The sequence below is a fragment of the Lemur catta genome, chromosome 12 (assembly GCF_020740605.2).
Source record: "Lemur catta isolate mLemCat1 chromosome 12, mLemCat1.pri, whole genome shotgun sequence".
NCBI lineage: Eukaryota > Metazoa > Chordata > Mammalia > Primates > Lemuridae > Lemur > Lemur catta.
The window spans coordinates 13,205,101-13,226,943 of NC_059139.1; the positions used below are offsets into that span (position 1 = coordinate 13,205,101).

The 21,843-nt window shown below is 32.3% G+C and overlaps 1 protein-coding gene across 1 annotated transcript in view; it reads right to left on the reverse strand.

Annotated features, from left to right (window-relative positions):
- The window catches only part of CDH18 (cadherin 18), a 690,430-nt gene that overhangs the window by 517,017 nt on the left and 151,570 nt on the right, over positions 1-21,843 (reverse strand). The window contains exon 2 of the mRNA XM_045566567.1: positions 1,499-1,563. The gene's annotated coding sequence lies outside the window, so the exon portion shown is untranslated. The remainder of the gene's footprint in view (positions 1-1,498; positions 1,564-21,843) is intronic.

Below are 21,843 nucleotides of genomic sequence, written 5' to 3' on the forward strand. Positions count from 1 at the left end.
TCCTTTTGATATGCTGATTTGCCCTCCTTTGGATATATGCCCAGCATTAGCTTTAATGAGTCTTATTATAGCACTATTTTTAACTTTCTGAGAAACCTCCATACTATTCTCCACAGTGGTTGCACTAACTTACACGCCCACCAACAGTATAAGAGGGCTCCCCTTTCTCCACATCCTCACCAACATTCTTTATTATTTGTCTTTAGATAAACGTCATTTTAACTGGGGTGAAATTATATCTCGCTGTGGTTTTGATTTACACTGCTCTGCTAACTAATGCCATGCAGAAGAATCAAACTAAACCCATATCTCAGCCATATTAAGACTTCAATCTGTGAAACTACTAAAAGAAGACATAGGGAAAATGCTTCAGGACCATGATCTGGGCAATGATTTCTTTAGTAATACCCCCAAAGCACAGGCAACCAAAGAAAAATTGAATAAATGGGATCACATCAAGCTAAAAGCCTTCTGCACAGCAAAGGAAACAACAAAGTAAAGAGAAAACCCATATAATGGGAGAAAATATTTGCAAACTACCCATCTGACAAGGGATTAATAACTAGAACATATAAGGAGCTTCAACAACTCAATAAGAAAAAAATCAAGAAATGCTATTAAACATGGGCAAAGAATCTGAATAGAAATTTCTCAAAAGAATACATACAAATGGCCAAGCATATACAATTAACATATTATCAAATGAACAGATCCATATTTAGAGTTGACTTTCAAAAATAATAACAAGCACATTGTATAAAACAGATTTTGACTATGAAAATATCTAAGGTTTGAATTGCATTTAATCCTTTCCATTGGCATAAATGATGAGGATTTAATAAGATATATGCATACTAACTTAAAAAGTTCAGACAGCTCTACAGAATGTCTGATAAAATATGCTTTACACAAAGTAAAACAGTATATTTGATCTCATTCCTTATTTCCTTATATTTCATCTTTTGATAAGAAATTCAAATACTAAAGATTTTTTTATTATTCAAAGCAATGGTATATCAGATGTCATTAATCACTCACCAAAATGGTAAAAGTTATATATTATCTTCTATCAATTTACTCTTTTCAATATCTATACCTATTATAATTAATTTTATTCAAAGATAAGGGCTTTTGTTTTAATAAATCTTACCTATAAAATAGATTTACACAGGTAAATTATGGTTAATAGGCAGGAACAGTTATGTTTCTACATTTGAACTGTTAAAGAAAATTTAGGAACATCTATAAAAGTTATCACAATGTCTATGCCCCTTTGCTGGTCCTATGATATTTGAAAAGTGTGCCTATGAGAAAAAGTTTATTAGAGACAATAATGGGTTAGACATTTTTAAAGAGTAATTTTAATACACAGAAGGAAATTACCCTGCAAAATCTCCAAATAGTTCACTATAACTATAGAACGTCTTTATGAGAAACTGTATAACAACAATTTTGAAATTTTACAACATTTTAAATATGATGGAGATTACAAATTTACCTTATAAATCACTTAATGAACATTTGGTGGTATCTTTTCTTCTCATATATTGCTATGGTTGAGTCCTGGAGGGAAAAAATATATAAAACCTCTTTTAATACTTTATAAATCTATGCATAGTTAAAATATATTCATTATGTTATACATTAAATGTAACTGAGATTGGATAGCAAATACATTTTTTAAAGAGGTAAAATTTTTAAAGGTTTGAACTTCTAGTTGTTTTTTGACGGTGTAACATTTTGAGATGGAAACTTCAGTTAGAATTTTAACTGTCTCTTTGCTAATTGTATCGATTTGGGCAATTTAGTCTTATTCGCTGAACACTTGATATTTGAACATATTAAGATAGATACAATATGCCTCTTCTAGAGAACTGAATATTAACTTGAGGATTATAATCCACTTAAACACTTAGTATTGTGCTTTGTATATGGTCAGTATTAAAATATAAAATATTAGTAGTGATTTTATATAACACTAAAATAATGTTTATGAAAGTTACTATTAAAATATAATATCTTATTACTTCAGTCATTAATGTACTTATAAACCAAGAGAATATGAAAAATCAGCATAGAAAAGCATGAAACACAGTTCAATATAAACTAAAATATAATATGTTATATAAAGGGTGTTATCTAAGTCAATATGAAGTATATTCTGAAATTGTGACAATTAGATATTTGAGTAAATTAAACAAAATTTGGTGTTATAATGTATATAACATAATTTCAGTTGGCTTGAAGTGTTAATGTTGAAAAGTCAATAAGAAGAAACAAATAAGAAAAATTAGAGGCAAATGTGTGACATTAGAGTATAGTAAACGCCCTTCAGAACCTAAAAGCAAAAGACAATAGAATTATTCTTATTTCCAGAACTTATTAGCCAAAATAAGCTTGACATATCTTTAGTTAACTATATAATTTTACCTATAACTTCAAACTGATGAAAATGACACTTATAAAGGTGAAATAGAAGATTCTAATACTTTGGAAACAGGTCAACAGGAATGCTCACTCAACTATTTCTTGAGTACTGTGTGCCAAACATTATTATTTGTACTGGGGATACAGCAGTGAGCAAAAGAGAGAAAAGCACCTGCCATCATGGTACTTATATTTTGGGGGCTGAGATGGGTGGAGAAGAGAAAAATATATACTCAAATAGGTAAATATATATTGAATATCAGAACATCCTAAGTGCTATAAAGAAAAACAAAGATAGAAGTTTGGATGTTCATCCAAGTAGAAATGTCAAGTTATAGACATATAAGAAGAACTACCATTTGATCCAGGAATCCCATTACTGGGCATCTACCCAAAAGAAAAAATGATATTCTATAAAAAAGACATCTGCACTAGAATTTTTATAGCAGCACAATTCACAATTGCAAAGATGTGGAAACAACCCAAGTGCCTATCAATACATGAGTGGATTAATAAAATGTGGTATATGTATACCACAGAGTTCTATTCAGCCACAAGAAACAAGGGCGATCTAGCACCTCTTGAATTATCCTACATAGAGCTGGAGCCCATTGTACTAAGTTAAGTACCACAAGAATGGAAAAACAAGCACCGCATGTGCTCACCATCAAATTGTTATTAACTGATCAACACTTATGTGTACATATAGCAGTAACATTCATCAGCTGTCAGGCAGTTAGGAGGGGAGAGGGGAGGTTGGGTATATTCACACCTAATGGTGTGTTGTGCACCATCTGGGAGATGGACATGCTTGAAGCTCTGACTCGGGTGGGGCAAAGGCAATATAAGTAACCTAAACATTTGTACCCCATAATATGTTGAAATAATAATAAAAAAAAAATCTTGATTTCAGCTTCTGAAACCCATATCAGAGAGCCCAAGTAAGTGATGTCTAAACTCTTGATCCATGAAAACTTTGAGATAATTTTTTACCCAGCATAGAAAACTAATACAGATTGTGATACTTGGAAATTGAGTGCTGCTGCCCAAATACCTAAGGAAAAAAAAAGCGATTTGGAATCAGAAAGTTGGTGGAAGTTGGAAGGATTTTAAGAAGCATGAGAGGGAAGTCTAAATCCCATTGGAAATATTGTTAGAAAACTGAATTTGGAAGATGCTGTCAGGGAAGTTTCAGAAGAAAGTGAAGAATGTTACCGAAAACTAGAAAAAGGGAGACAGATTGGTGTTATAGAGTGAGAGAAGATTAGCAAAACTGTGTCCTGTGCTTTTGTGGGAATCGGAGCTTTTAAATGAGGAAATTGCATATATAGTTGGTGGCTGAAAAATATGGGTTTGAACTGTACAGGTTACTTATATGTGGATTTTCTTCTGCCTCTGCCCACCACTGAGACAGCAAGATCAACCCCTCTTCCCCCTCCTCAGCAGCCTACTTAGCATGAGGATAATGAGGACATAAACCTTTAGGATGATCCACTTGCACTAATGAATAGTAAATATATTTTCTCTTTTGTATGATTTTGTTTGTTTATTTGTTTGTTTGTTTGTTTGTTTTGAGACAGGGTCTCCTTCTGTTGCCCTGACTAGAGTGCAGTGACATCATCATAGATCACTGCAACTTCAAACTCCTAGGTTCAAGGAATCCTCTTATCTCAGCCTCCCAGGTAGCTGGGACTTCAGGTATGTGCCACCATGCCCAGATAATTTTTGTATTTTTTGTAAAGATGATGTGTTACTATATTGCCCAAGCTGGTCTCAAACTCCTAGACTGAAGTGATCATCCTGCCTCAGCCTCCCAAAGTGCTGGGATTACAGGCATGAGCCACCATGCCTGTACTCTTTTGTATGATTTTCTTAATAACATTTTCTTTTCTCTAGTTTAGTTTATTGTAAAAATACAGTATATAATATGTATAATATACAAAATGTGTTAATCAACTGTTCTGTTATTGGTAAGGCTTTTGGTCAACAGTAGGCTATTAATAGTTAAATTTTTAGGGAGTCAAAAATTATAAATGGATTTTCGACTACACAGAGAATCAGCATCCCTAATCCCATGTTGCTGAAGAGTCAATTATATAGCCAAATGCCAAAAATGCCACCTGGTGTCTCCTTGCTGCTTGTAGTAAATGTGAGAGAAGAGAGATATGTTGAGGAAAGAAGAAAAAAAAGGGGAACTGGATGATTTTGAAAATTATTGGGCTCTCCAGATAGCAAAAGATGCCTGTCCAAAATGCCTGATTAAAGTTTAGTCAATAAAAACAAGGGGAGGGTGTGAGTGCACAACCTTCAGTTAAAACCTTAGAAAGATAAAAAAAAAAAAAAATTCAGAACATTTAGTCAAGCTAAGTCCCTTTCAAGAAATTAAGAGTTTACAGATTTTCTCAACTAAGAGCCACAAGCCTTTTATCCAGGTCTTGAAACCTAATCAAGAAAATCCAACATTTCACAACTGTTACAGAGCAATTATTTCTATTTATCTTCCATTTTCCAGTTTTTGAACCAGATTGTTTATAACTAATGTCCTCGTCCTGTCCCACTATTGTAAAAACAACATGTTGGGGAACCGAAAGCTTGTCACTCTATTTCCACAGGTTCACAGATGGAGAATTATGCCCCCTGAGCTCTACTTAATGGATTATATTCAGGCCTCTCATATATATTTGGACTTAATTTATATTTTAGACTTTGAGTGAATGAGATATGAATGTAATTCTGGAATTTCAGCTTATGTCATAATGGGATGAGACTCTGGAGAATACTGGAAGGAGTGAATATATTTTACATTTCAGAAGGACTTAAATAGTTCTAGTCAGAGGGTGGCAGAGTCCCACCCTCTACTGTACAGGCACCAAGTCATCATCTTACCTTGAGTGTGGGCAGAACCTAAAAATATCATGGGATAGTCAGTCTATCAGTATGTGATGTTATATAAGACTCAATCCTATCAGATTGATTCTCCTGTTGGCTTTGTAAAAAGAAGATATTATTCTGTTTAAGACCTAAGGACTACTACAAGCTGAACAAGACATCTGGCTGATAGCCAGCAAAAAGATGGGGAACTGAGTACCACAACTACAAAAACCTAAATTCTTTCAACAAATTCAATGAGCTTGGAGAAGACTTCGAGCCTCACATGGAATGATAGCCTCAGCTCACACATTGTTCAGCCTTGTGAGAACCAGCTAACTCAGTTTTTGAAGCCTGATTCACAGAAACTATGAGGTAAATGAATGCTTTTTTAACCCACTAAGTTTGTGATAATTTGTCACATACCATTAGATGACTAAAACATTTACCCTCAAAATGATATCAGAAATCAATGAATTTATACTTCAACTTTTTGGTTTGAATAGTTAAATAGAAATTCATTAGTTCAGTAACCCCCCATTTTTTCATTCTCTTTTATCCTTTTGAGAATGTTAACAATTACTGAAAATTTTTTATTATTTCATATATTCTTATGAATACATATGTATTTCACATTAAAAAAGAGGAAAATGAATTTTTAGAAAAATAAAATAAAGAGTTTGAAAAAGTAGAACATTTTCAAATTAAAATAAGAGCACATTACTTATGAAATGTTTTTATAGCATATTTGCATGGATCATTATTCATACTTTACTTAAATTCTTGGAATGTAGACATCAAATATAAGTGTTCTCTAACTAAGGATTGCTGAAGAAAATAGACATATTCTGTGTAGTATGGCTTTGTAATTCAAACACGAAAATGATAATTCAGAATGTATTGACTGAATCACATTGGAAAGTCATCAGCAATACAACTCTACTACATAATATAATTAGGAATATAATGACTAAATAGTCCTTTGCTCCTTGATACAAGGTGCTGCTTGTTCATTAGTGTAGGGGTCATTTGTGAACCAATTTTGTTATTACCCTGAAGTGGCATTGTTGTTAAATTGTGATAAAGGGGGAACCATAAAGGTAAAGAATTTTAATGCTGATCATCTTCATTAGCTAATGAGATGTGCTAATTATATTCTTAAATGACAATGATTTAGTAGCCCTGGTGTAAAGGGCTCACAGAGCAATAACTAGGCCAGTTCCCTTCCAGGTGTTTTCACAACGTTGGTGACAATGAGAGCCCAAACATGGTAGTAATGTTATTTATATAATTATTCATTAAAAATGTCCCACAAACTTATATCAGATTTCATGTTGTTCTTCCATATGATATATTTGCATAAAATATGAGGTAGTGAAAATATATGACATAGAATATTTCATTAGGCAGCACTTCTTGAAGTGTGGTATCTAGACCTGCGGGGATCCCTGAGATCCTGTCAGGAGGTGTATGAGGTCAAAACTATTTTCGTAATAATTAAAGGATATATTTGCTGTTTTCTCTGTGTTGATAGCGGTACTGATTATGAAAATAAAATAATTGATAAAAATACTGGCACCTTTGATTTAGCCATTCTACAATGTCCACATATGTCAAAACATCATTTGCACACCATAAATAGACAAAAATGACAATTTAAATTTTCAATTAAAATTAAGTAAAAAATAGTGCCTTATATATCGAGAAAGTCGCTCTAAACTATAAGACTCATTGCATTCAACCGTTCATATTTGCAACAAAAAAAGAAAAAAATGAAGAAAAAAGGGAATAAAAGGTTAGATTCTCTTTGATAAAGTAAAATACATATACGGAACTGTGTACCGGGAAGCATGCATCATTTTCCTATTCTGTGTGGAGAAATAGGAAATACGCATGAAGCCCTTCTAGTGTATTGTAAATTGTGATGGTCATCTTCAGGAAAAGCATATTTGTGGGCATTTGATTTCAGAGCTGTGAGTTCTACTAGTTTTTTTTTATTTCAGGATATTATGGGGGTATAAACATTTTCGTTACATGTTATGACTTTGCCACATCCAAACCATGATTTAAGGCATGCCCTTTCCCCTCTACAACTCACCATGTCCATTAATTGTGAGTTTACCCACCCCCAAACCACCAACCCCCAAAGGATATTACTAATGTGTGAGGACGTTAGTGTTGATCAGTCAGTGTCAAATTGATGGCAAGTAGATATGGTGCCTATTCTTCCATTCTTGTGATAATTCATTCTTGTGATGGCCTCAAGCTCTATCCAGAAAAATATAAGAGGTGCTAGATCACCATTGTTTTTTATAATTGAGTAGTATTCCATTGTATACATTAACCAAATTTTATTAATCAACTCATGGATTGACAGCCACTTGGGTTGTTTCCACATCCTTGCAACAGTGAATTGTGCTGCCATAAACATTCGAGTGAAGATGTCTTCATTATAGAATGACTTTTGTTCCTTTGGGTAGATGCCTCATAGTGCTATTGCTGGCTCAAATGGTATTTCTATTTTAAGCTCTTTGAGGTATCTACAAATTCTTTTCCACAGAGGTTGCACTAATTTGCAGTCCCACCGGCAGTGTAAGAGTGTTCCTATCTCTCCATATCTTCGCCATCAATAGGTTCAATAAATTTCAAATTTATTTTTAAAGATGTCTGCAATCCACTCTTGAAATGTATATGGAATGAAGACCTTCAAATATAGTCAAAATACACTTGATCAAGAATAGTAAGGCAGGATAAATTTCCCTTGTATGAGGTAGGTAACTATAACACTACAACAGTGTAGTACTAACATTAGGAAAGACAGGTAGACTAGTCAAACAGAAAAGAACCCCAGAAAAAATTCAAGTATATGTGAATACCTAGTATTTGACAGGCATGATATTACCAAAATGAGAGGAACTTTTCAATATATATTGCTTATATAATTGACTGACAATATAGGATAAAATTAAGGTATCTGTGTATTACACAACAGAAAATAAGTCCAAAACTCTAGGTCGGTTAAATAATTAACTCTGAAAGGAAAACTTTTAGAAAACAACATAAGAGAATGTATGCATACATTTTTAGTAGGTAAAGTTTTCATGTCTACTACAAAAATCCCAAAGTGTGAAAAAAATACATAAATTTTAATTTGAATTTAAATTTTCCTTAGCAATATTCACTATTAAGAAGTGAATACAAACTACACATCAATAGATGGTATTTTCAACAAATATAACTTATAACTGATTAGTAGGCATTTAACACAAGAAGAAGGAAAAAAATAAAATAAAACAAAACAAGACATCTAGAAGCCCCTGGAAACCATTAAGTGTTAAAACAACAACCTGATTTTTAAAATGGCAAAAATTATTGAGCAGGCACTTCATAGTAGAGGAAATAATTATTTCATAAAAGTGTAACAAATGCTAATCCTTAGTCATTTGACACCCAATTCAAGGACAAAAAAAACAGTGTCAATACCAAGATTTAGCAAAAGTATAGACAATGGCCTACTTACATATTAATAATGGATATTCAAACCTCAACTTGTACTTTGGAAAACAAATTGGTATTATTTAGAAAATTTACTCTTGGCATTTACTCCAGAGAGACCCTTATACAAATCTACCAAGATAGAAAAGGGACCAAAAAAAAAAAAATTAGTAACATGTCTAGTAAATCAGGGATTTTGTCCATCCCATGTAATGCATTTTAAATGTGGCAGTGTTATACAATGTAATACTATAAGCAAACAAAAATCAACTTAATATCAACTTTAATGTGCTTAAGGGAAAAAGCCAATAAATAAATATATCAATTTATTTATATACATTTCAAAAACAAACCATAGATTCCAGATACATATTTTATAATAATATAGAGAAAAGCAAAGGAATTATTGACATGAAATTCCACTTACTGATTAATCAGTGTAAAGGAAAGACATGGGATCAGAAATAAACCTAGAGAGATGTAGCTGACTGGGAAATAAAAATATCATCACATACTGCTGTTCTTTATTCATGACAATTTTTGAAAGTATTCATTTATAGATAATAAATATTCTATTTAAAAGAAAAACAAAGTGAATGAATTATCTATTTTCATTATGTGTATATATGTTCTTTATGAATAAGGTACAATGATGCTGCAATGATACACTATGGGTATAAGGTAGCATGGAAATGACAAAACAGAAGGTACTAGTCCACTCTTCTACGTCTCCAGAATTGGATGTTCTTTCCTTAGAAGAGAACATTGGATTGATTCTATTAATATTTTCTATTTGGGAGAAAAACATAGACAGTAGGTTTCCTTTTTTACTGAATTTATATAATTTATAAAAGTAAAATTCCATTAAATACTAAACAAGAACAAAGTAATGCTTTAAAATTACATGACTCAAAAAGACGACATAAGTATACAAAATCAGTATATAATGTTCTCCATGGAACATTTCTCTCAGTTCTTAAAATCTATTAAAATTCCAAAATATTTTGGTCAAACTGAATCATTTTTTCAGCGGAGAGGTAGTTAATACAGATAATGAATTTTAAATAGGACAACTTTTATGCCACTATGTAGAGATATACACTTATGATGTTCACAGAAGTCACTCTTTAATCTAAATTTCTATTTTTGTGTAAGTCTAAAAGAAGGATATGGAAAGACGCTATGGGTCTACTTCATTATATTTCCCCCTTTATGTTACACTTAAGCTATAATCACATTTTTTCACTACCTATTTAGTGATAAAAAAAATCATATAAATGAAAACTATGTTGCCAGGGAAAAATGACCTCAAAGAAAAGAAGTCATGTACTTGTTTTTCCTCTATTAATTGAGTAACACAAAGATATAATTTTTATGATCACAAAATTTAATTGTCTAAAACATTTTCCCAAATTAATTTATGCCTTTCAAAATTCACATTTTTAAAAAATTTTAAAATATTAAGGGGGTACCAATGTTTCTGTTACATAGATAGCTTGTATAATGATTAAGTCTAGGCTTTTATTGTGCCTTTCACTAGAATAGAGTTCATTGCACTAGTTAGGTATATTTCTAACCATCACCCTCCTCCCACTCTCCCCCAATCTTGGTTTCCAGTGTCCTTTGCATTTCACTGTGCTTGTGCGTACTCATCATTTAGCTCCCAATTATTAGTGAGAACATGTGGTGTTTGTTTTCCCATTCTTGAGATACTTTACTTAGGATTATGTTCTCTAGTTCCATGCACTTTGCTGCAAGTGACATTATTTCATTCATTTTCATGGCTGAGTAGTACTCCACAGGTAGTACTCCTTGAGAGTGGCATGGGCGGGCTGCTTTTAGTCCACCATCTTCAAATTTATGATTTTTAAAAGAGTTATAGTTTCCCCTGATTTCCCCAGTTACCTCCTCTTATTCTCTCAGTTATTTTGTAAATATACCAATTAGATTTGAAATGCAATCCCTATTTTACTACAAATGTTTTTGAGATATTTTCCATGTTTCTATTGGGATCAAAAACTTTAAATCTCTGTGTCCATATGCTGGAGAAGGAAACTTTAAAATTGTCATCATGTGTGAGTTCTTTTACTGTTTACTACTTTCTGAGGAAAAGATCGTGGTTCTTTTTATTTCCTTTACCAAAATAGAAAAATGTAAATAGATTACATTACGTATACTAAATTGTATATCAATCATATTGATACAGAAGTAATTAAAATTCATTTTTTATATATATATTATTTTATAAAACGAATTATGAGCAATGCAAAAGTACCCAGAATGCAATAAATTAAAATCATACTTTATAAAAATTTATTATAATTTTAACTTAATATAGTAGTTTGCCTGGATGATTTAAAAGAGTTTTTAACTGCAGGTACAATAATACTCCAGCTTAATTGCTAGAACTAAACCATAAACACTCAATGACATAGTAAATGTTGCCAGTGATGATACTGAAGTTCTTGATCTATTTACTAGTTTGCATATTGAGTCTTTCAAAGGATCTTAATCATAAAGTGCTTTAAAATTATCTCAAGAAGAAAAATGTAAATATTAACATAATTATTACATGATTACTTTAGCAAATAATTATTAGTTGCAAATGATAGCCCTTAAAACAAAAATTCAGATATGAGTTAAATATGAAAATGCTTAATTTAATGGTGCACATATCAATATAATACAAATTTGTCACCATCCTTTATCATGCTGATTCTAGAAGCATGATGTTGCTCTCCATTAGATCATGTAAAACTGGCTATTGGAAAATATGCCTATTTTAATTGTCTATATAACATATCAAAAAGAGACATAAATAATCTATAAAGTAGAGAGATATTGTTAGGTAAATAAAATTTACTATATGGCACAATTCATTATTTAACAGTTCAGTATTTATTCTAAGAAAACTCACACATAATAAAATAATTACAATATTTTTAAACTGCAAAATATAATTAAAACTATATGGTTTTAGAATGATACACAATTAGTGTCTCTTTGACAGGCTGGGGGATATTTGTATACTCATCAGGAATGTGAACTGAGATATTCAACAGGCTGTGTCTAAATTCTCCATTTCTCTGGTTGACAAAACTATTGGGATGGGTAATTTTTCCCAGAATGATTTTCTGGCAATAAGAAGAAAGAATTGAAGAAAAGAAAAATGATATCAGGATATATTTGGAGAGTGTTAAAGGAGAAGTCTGTGTTGATCTGAATATAATATCTAAATAAACTCAGATTAATTTGAGACAGACAAATGTGATCATTACCCAAAATTTACCTAAGAAAACACAACATCAGTCATTCATTTTAGGTTATCATTAATGGACAACTTCGAAGTTATATTTATTTTATATTTCCTCCTAAATACATATGCCCTTCTATTTCACCACATTGGCTATTAGAGCTAATATTTCTCTGCAAAGACAATTTTTTTTTTCACTTTTTCTGGGCATTGGAGAGAAAAGAGAGTACTTCATTAGCTAAATGATATTTCTAAAAGTCAAGAAAAAAAAGTTCAAGGAAAATTGAAGAAACTCCTTTTTACTCTATGAATGCCAATAGTACTTTACCGTTTGTAAAAATAAACTCCAAATACCCTAGAAAAACTATCTATTTAAGAACAGGTGTGCAGTTTTGTAATTATCTGTAGGTATATTATTTTTCTTTGAAAGGAGAAGCATTCAGAATGAAAATGCCTATTTCAGTATACCCAGTGAAATAAGGCATAAGAGGGTGTAAAAGATTATAAGAAGCTAAAATACGGACTTAATCCAAGGCTGAGGGACTATCAAAACTTTTTAAAAAAATCTGTATCCCATAAAAGGAAAATATTTCTAGTATAGTTTTTTTAATTTTATTACCACTTCTAATATAGTTTTGTATTACAATTTATAAAAATTAAAATAAAAAATAAATGTAGGGATAAATTATTTTATTTCATCCTTCTACCATAACAGATTGTCATGAGTAAGTGCTAGAACAATATGCACCCTCTCTTGAATACCAGGGTTATTGGCAAGAGAAGACTAGATGTGATGGTTAATTTCATGTATCAACTTAACTGAGCTGACGGATGTCCAGATAGCTGGTAAAGCATTATTTTTGAGTGTTCTTGTGGGTGTGTTTCTGGAAGAGATTAGCATTTAAATTGATAAGCAAGGTAAAGAAGATTGCCTGCACCAATGTGGGAGGGCATCATCAAATCTGTTGAGGACCTGAATAGAACAAAAAGATGGGGAAAAGAATCTCTATTCAATAAAGGGTGTGGGGAAAATTGGATAGCCACATGTAGAAGATTGAAACTGGATCCGCACCTCTCACCTCTCACAAAAATCAACTCACAATGGATAACACCTTAAACCTAAGACATGAAACCTTAAGAATTCTAGGAGAAAATGTTTGGAAAACTCTTATAGACATCAGCCTAGGTAAAGAATTTATGAAGAAGATCCCCAAAGCAATCACAGCAGCAACAAAATTAAACAAGATCTTATAAAATTAAAAAGCTTCTGCACAGCCAAGGAAACTATCATTAGAGCAAATAGACAACCTACAGAATAGGAGAAAATATTTGCATGCCATACATCCAATAAAGGGCTGATAATAAGAATCTATATAGAACTTTAGAAAATTAACAAGAAAAAATCAAACAACCCCATTAAAAAGTGGGCAAAGGACATGAACAGAAACTTTTCAAAAGAAGACAGAATGATGGCCAGCAAACATATAAAAAAGTGCTCAACATCTCCAATCATTAGGGAAATGCAAATCAAAACCACAATGAGATATCACTTAAATCCAGTGAGAATGCCTTTTTTCAAAAAGTCCCAAAAAAACAAATGTTGACGTGGATGCAAAGAGATTGGAACACTCTTACACTGCTGGTGGGACTGCAAACTAGTACAACCTCTGTGGAAAGTAATTTGGAGATATTTCAAAGAACTAAAAATAGAAATACCTTTTGATCCAGCAATCCTACTACTAGGCATCTACCCAAAGGAAAAAAAAAAAAAAGACATTTTACAATAAAGATATCTGCACTGGAATGTTTATGGCAGCACAATTCACAATTGCAAAGATGTGGAAACAACCCAAGTGCCCATCAATACATGAGTGGATTAATAAAATGTCGAATATGTATACCATGGAATACTATTCAACCATAAAAAAATAAGGGTGAACTAGAACCTCTTATATTATTCTGGGTGGAGCTAGATCCCATTCTTCAAAGTGAAGCATCACAAGAATGGAAAAATAAGCACCACATGTACTCACTGTCAAATTGGTACTAACTGATCAACACGTAGGGGCTCACATGGAAGTAATATTCATCAGTTGCCGGGCAGGTGTGAGGGGAGTGGAGGGGATGGGTAAACTCGTAACTAATGGGTGCGGAGCGCACTGTATGGGTGATGTGCATGCTTGTAGCTCTGGATTGGGGAATGCAAAGGCCATATAAGCAACCAAAAAGTTTGTACCACCATAATATTCTAAAATTTTAAAAAAAGAAAATAAATAAATAAATTGAAAAGAAAAAGATGAAGAAGGGTGAATTCACTCTCCTCCTGAGCTGGGTCATCCATCTTCTCCTTTCCTTGGATATAGGCACTCTCAGTTTTAAAGACTGATTTAGGCTGTGATTTACATCTTTGCCTCCCCTGGTTTGCAGGCCTTGGGGTTTGTGCTGTAACAACACTACCATCTTTTCTGGGTCTCCAGTTTGTAGCTGTCAAATTATAAGACTTCTCAGCCTCCATAATTGAGGGAGCCATTCTCTCATAATGAGTCTCTTTTTATGCATCTATCCTATTTGCTCTGTTTCTCTGGAGAACTTGACCAATACATTAGAGAATTTTTATGCAGGGGAATAACATAACAAGTTTTCTAGTCCAAAAATTTCTTTTTGGTAATAATTTGAATTTGAAGAGATAAAAATAAAGATAGAAAAATCAGACTATTGCCATAGTATAAAAAAGAAAGGTATGGTTTAAATTTATACAGTGGATAGGAGGAGAGGACAATATATTTGAGGCATATTTAGAGGTAAACCATACAAGGTTGAGTAAATTAATGCAGGAGAGTGTGAGCTGAAAGATTTCTCTCATTATATTTTGGATATTGTCTTATAAAATTTAGTAAAGGGTAACCTCATTAATAAAACAAATGACAGAAAATTCAGAACATGTTCAGGAGTTGGAAGAAAAGCATAATATATTCACTCTTGGACTTACTGAGTTTTAGGTGTTGAATATCTAGATGGGCACAGCTAGTCTATTAGATGTTACAAAAGAGTAACTCAAGATTTGATTTTCAGAGGCTGATGTGGTACTTTTTATCATTGGAAGGTAAATAAAGCATTATTCATGGTTCAGATGGTTTAAAGAAATGTGCAGAATTTAAAAATGAAGACAACTCAATAATGGTAGGACAAATCAACATGCAATAAGGAGAACATGTTACCTATGAAGTATGCCTTCCAAAAATATGAAACCAGAATTTTGTAATGATGAACCACTCAGACATATCCAAGACGTGAGTCATACAGGATGATGACCTGGACTCTGCAAAAATAAAATCAATGTAAAATAATATGTAAAATGTATAAAATATATAAAGAAAGAAAAATAAAAGAGAAAAGCATGAGGGAGGTTTCTCTTTTAAAAGAGAATAAAAATATAAATCAACTAGATACAATATGAACTTTGATGGGATCTTGAGTCACAGAAAGAGCATACTATACAAAATTCTTTGAGGACAATTGTGGAAATGGGAATATAAATTGAATGTTTAATGATATATAATTATTGTTAATTTTTTTGGGTGGAATACTGGTATTGCAGTTATGTAGGATATTAGGAACTGAATTGTGTCCCCCCCATATACATAGGTTGAAACATTAGATTCTGAATGGATTTTGAGACAGGACATTTAGGGAGATATCTAAGGTTAAATGAGGTCAGAGGTTGGGAACCTAATTCAGTAGGACTGGAATCCTTACAAGAAGAAGAAAGGAGAAGGAGAAGATGGGGAGAAGTTGGACAATGGTTACAAAGTTACAGTTAGATAGGAGGAGTAAGTTTTGGTGCTCTATTGCATGGTAGGGTGACAATAGTCAACAGTCGGGTGTTGTATTCCTCACAATATCTATTAATACAAGAGAGGATTTTGAATGTTCTCACCACAGAGAAATGACAAGTGTTTCAGGTGATAGATATGCTAATTGCCCTGATTTGCTTATTACACGATATATTATTGAAACATCATACTATGCTCCATAAATATGTACAAGTATTATGTGTTAATTAAAAACAAAATAATACTGAAAAAGAAGAAGAAGAGATGCCAGGGATACTCACACAGAGGAATAGCTCTGTGAGGACACAGCCAGAAGGTGGCTGTCTATAAGCCAAGAAGAGATGCCTCAGGGGAAACCAAACCTGCTGACATTGTAAGTTGGACTTCTGGCCAACAGAACTGTGAGAAATAAATTTCTGTTCTTTAAGGCTCCCATTCTATGGTATTTTGTTTTGGCAGACCTAGAAGACTAGTGCACATGAGAACGTTCCTTATTCATACAAGATTTATATTGAAATCTTTAGAGGTGAAGTTTCATGATATCTGTCCCTTGCTATCACTTTCTGTATGAGATAGAGAAAGCCGGGGAGGGAAGTAGGGAGGGAGAGAGAGAGATTATACATTTATTTGAATAGTTTTTAGGTGTGAACTGCACCACTTTTTCAACATGCTTGGAATTTTTCTGAATAAAAAGCTGGAGAAAGCTAAAGGAGGTAAGCTTCCCACTCTATTTTTTTTTTCAGTGAATTGGATGAAGAGTAAAGTTCTGATAATCACATAATGTACAGAGAAAAGCAAGTTAGCAAAAGAGACTGAAGACCATCTAAAATGAAGAAGTGGACCTAAAGTAGAGACCTCTAAACCAAATTCAAAGAAAAATAGTTACAAAGAGATCTAGTAAGTTCAGGACTGAGAAGTGATTGTCAAGAATTATAACAGGAGCAGTATCAGAGATGGGTTGGGTCAAAAGTTCTAATGGTGTGGGTCTAAGAGGGAAAGGATAATATTAAAAAAGGAGTAAACATAACTAACTTTTTTTTGTTAGCTTTATTTCAAACAGCATGACTTTGATAGGATGACAGGCGTTAGCATAATATCCTGAGGGAGTGAATGAAGTTTCCTTTTGTATAATTTGTTTTCTTAGACTGGAAAGAAAAATATCTTGTGTACCTCAAGTAAAAAGTCAGTGTAGAACATGGGATAAAAATACAGAAGAAAGAAAACCACTAAGACAGTAAGGTCCTATGGGTTGGAGTGAGATTAAATAGAACACTATAATAATAATATAGACCATATAATATTATTTCCTTTATACAGAAGAAAGCTGAAGCTAAATAGTTCTATTAAGGTAAACTACTAACGAGTAGAACTATGACTGTATGACTCTAAAGCCCATTCTTTTTTGTTTTTTTCACCACATCATTCTACAACTGTATATTCTGTATCCCACTTAACATTAACCTGTGTACAGAAAGTAAACATCAATTAAAATAAATACAATAATTTTAATGATGTAAAAATTACAAGGATTTCTAGAAAATCATGAATAGCAACCATTATGCTTTGTCAAAGAGAAAACATTTTTCAGACTACCTAATGTCGATTTTTTTCAATGTAATAGCTAAATGTTTCTGAAAATAAAATAATGTGAATGTATCTAGGCAGACACTAAGAATAAACTAATAAATAGATTTCACGTTTTGTATGCAAACAATTTACCATATACTGATAATCATTTAGGATTATTAAGAAATATATTGTATTTAGGAGAGAACCATATCTATTGATAGATTTGCAAATGTCCTTTACTTATATAGATCTTATAATTTTAAGATATTAAGATGCAAGACACTAATACGCAATGCTTTATTTAGGAAGTACTCAACAAACAGAAGTATCTAATCCTAAAATAGATAATATGGTGTCTATAAATATTAATGTAACGATCTTCCTCATTCAGGGCCTTGTGTTCTTGTGGGTTTGTTATAATGATTTTATGAAGTTGTTCTAACATTCAAAGAGCTCAAGGGGTTAGTATTTTCTTGGGCAAAAAACACATATTCTTATCAGCAAAGCAGATAATATAGGGAAATGAATTTACTTTAAGAAGCAATATGAAATGGTTTAGAAAAATAGTGAATTGGAGAGCAACCATTATTACGAACTGAATGTTTCCAGTCATTACTACTTTCAACTGATGGATGCAATGAGGTAACACAGAACTGCCATTGCCCAGTCATTGATATTTCAAGTTTAATATGACATCTAAGTTTTTATGTAAAATTTCTGAATTATTAAATCATGACAACTATTAAAACTTAAATCCTAGTATAAGCCAAATAAAATACATATTTTATATTTATTTCAAATGCATTATTACTATTTGTTGGCTTATCTGTTTTGGGTATTAGTTGTCCACCATTAATGCTGTCAGTAAATAGGTGACTAGCATGACACACACTCGAACATGGAAATGCAACAACCTCAAAGTAATGCTAGGATATTACATGTAAAATGAACTAAATTAAGAGTCTGCAGAAGTCAGTTGTTATAGTTTATTGTGTGTCCCCCAAAAGGATATGTTAAGGTCCTAACCCTCAGTTCTTGTCATTGTAACCTTAAATATAAAATAGGATATTTACAAATGTAAATAAGTTAAGATGAGGTCATTAGGGTAGGCTCTAATCCAATCTGCGCAGTGTCCTTAGAAGAAGAGAATAGAGATACACATGGAGACACACAGAAATAATATCATGTAACAATGAAGGAAGAGATTTTCAGTGATGTCTATAATAAGCCAAGGAACAGCAAGGACAGTTATCAATGTTAACAACACCAGAAGCTAAGAGAAAAGCATAAAACGTGATATCTCTAGAGCCTTTAGAAAGCATGGCCCTCCTGACACCTTGAAGTTGAACTTCTAGCCTCCAGAACCAAGAAAAGCAACCAAACAAACATGAACAGATGAATAGATTAAACAAACTGTGCTATATTTATACTATGCAATGCTACTTAGGAAATACAAATTATAAACAACATATATTACTTTCAAAATAATTATGCTGAGTTACGGAAGCCAGAACACCCTTCCCCACAGAACACTACCATATAGTCCAATTTATATAACATTTTCAGAAGTCATTGAAATGCCTAGTGAGAGAATCTGACCAGTGTTTGCCTCCTGGCTGAGAATAGAGGCATTACTAAGGGTCACGTATAAATATTCTGAGATAACAGATATTTTTATTATCTTGATTGTTATAATGGTTTCATAGATTTGTACATCTGCCAAAAATTATCAAGTTACAAACATTAAATATGTACAGTTTATAGCATATCAACTAGACTTCAATAAAGCTATTATTAAAAAAAATAAAAAACAAATGTGTGTATTTTCCCAATCAAAACTAGAAAGATGAGAATATGGATATTTTAATAAATATAAAAGCAAATAATGAACCCCTGTGTCTGACAACAACACTATTCTAAAAAACATTGTTTTATACGGATATTATCACACATTTTGGAATTACCTGTTCTACACTTTACTAAAAAATGCTTAGAAGTACTTCATCAGACAATGTTAAAGATTTTTTAATGCATAGTTGAAAATTTAATATGATCCTTTGCATTGTCATTCTCTAAGAGGGCTGGAAAGAATGCAATAGTATTCCAGACATTTCCACCATAATTCACCCTGTCTTGCCATGCTTGTATGCTTCCCTCAAATACTGTTTCAAGGAACATAGTTTGGGAAGGGCCGGTATAATTCCTTTAATGTTAGCATATCTAAAGAAAACTGGATTTACCAATAAGTGGTAGACCATATGGATCCTGAAGAGAAGAAAAATCTAAAGATTTGTTTTTTTAAGTCAACTCTTTCACAACAATTCTGAGGAGAAATGATGTTTGGACCTAAGGATATATATTCCATTTAACAGTTATATCAGACAAGTAATATTTTATGGCATTTTCCATAGATAGTATTCAATTAATTTTCTTGTTCTGAGTCATTAATAATCATTAAGATTATAATTTAGGCTTACCATATAAATTTTCTAACAGACAGAAAACATGCTGATTAATCAACATGCATATCATGATGCTCTTGTGAGTTACTTTTTCCTGCTAAAATTGAAAAGACAGACATGTGAGTTAGCCCTTAGTCTTTTGGTGAGTTATATCAGTCTCTCCCTTAGGACAAATCAACTTCTGTAGAAAAAACTAAAGTTTGTTCTGCATCTGCAATGCTTAGTACCAGACCACAAACCAGCTTGACCCCATCAATAAATGACTTTCTCTGAGAGCCTGCTAATTTAGCCAGGGAGGTCTCTTTTTTAACTAATATTTTAAACTATCACCTTAACAAATTTAATTATCAGAGACTATTATGTAATTTCTTATAACAAATGTAAGCATTAGAAGTCAAATTGCATTTGGAACCAGTTCTTTTAGCATGTTTCATATACATAGGTTAGAACTTCCATCAGGAACATGAAAGGAGAAATCACAACCGATGCCACAGAGATACATGACATTATCTATGAATATTACAAAAATCTTTATGCACACAAATTGGAAAATGAGGAGGAAATGGACAAATTTTTAGAAACACACAGCCTTCCCAAGCTCAATCAGGAAGAAATAGAATTCCTGAATAGACCAATATCAAGAACTGAAATTGAAACAGCAATAAAAAACCTTCCCAAAAAGAAAAGCCCTGGTCCAGATGGGTTCACACCTGAATTTTACCATACATACAAAGATGAACTGGTGCCCATCCTACATAAACTATTCTTCAATATTGAGAAGGATAGAATTCTCCCCAACACATTCTACCAAGCCAATATAACATTGATACCAAAACCAGGAAAGGATGCAACAAAAAAAGAAAACTACAGACCAATTTCTCTCATGAACGTAGATGCAAAAATTCTCAATAAAATCCTAGCAAATCGTATCCGAGTGCTTATTAAAAAAATAATTCATCACGACCAAGTAGGCTTCATCCCAGAGATGCAGGGGTGGTTCAACATACGAAAATCTATAAATGTAATTAACCACATAAATAGAAGCAAAAATAAAGACCATAGGATCCTCTCAATAGATGCAGAAAGTTAATTCTCAAACATAGCACCTGGTTTATAATGTCATGCTATAATTAAATTTAATGGGTTACTTGAAAAACTCTCATTCATAAAAACAAGCAGGAATAGTGGTATGTTTTATTTTATGTGTGAGTCAATACATCATAGAAATTTTTCTTTCTATGCAAAACAATTGCACTTTTCATCCAGTTATATCATAGCCATCCATCTCATAAATAGCACTTTTTGTATTCATTTACATTTCTAGTGGTAATTATTGCACAAATCAAGTATAGTTTGCAAACTCCATCATAATTAATGTGCAGCAATCAATGATAACCCAGAAAATTGCAATTATATACTTTTTCTAAGATAATCAAATTTTCTGAAGACAACTTGGTTATAAGAGAAGAAGACAATTTATCTTGTCTTCCAATTTTCCACCTGAATCAGCAGTCAGTGGTCATAAATACCCACTGTTTTCTCATGGATGTTTTGGTTCCCCAAAATTGGTCCCTGAAGAAGAACATATAAGCTGGGGTATGTTCAAGACTATCCATTTCTTGCAGAAGTAAAATATTAGAAATTACATTTCAAGTTATTTCACCTTAATTTCGATTTCTATTTGTGCACATATAAAATATATTTATAAATAAGAACATGAATAATTTCTAAATGAACAAGCATGCATATATGTTGCATGCATGTATGAGGGATGAGTATTCAATTCCTTACTCCTTTTTTTTGGAAACCAGCTGCTCTTAGATCACATGCAACATGATCATTCGAGATACAAGAAGAAAGTAGAAGAATTTCTATTTAAAGTTGGTTTTTTACTTAAAATAGGAAAATTATTTACCTTTATCAATATTTAATAAAC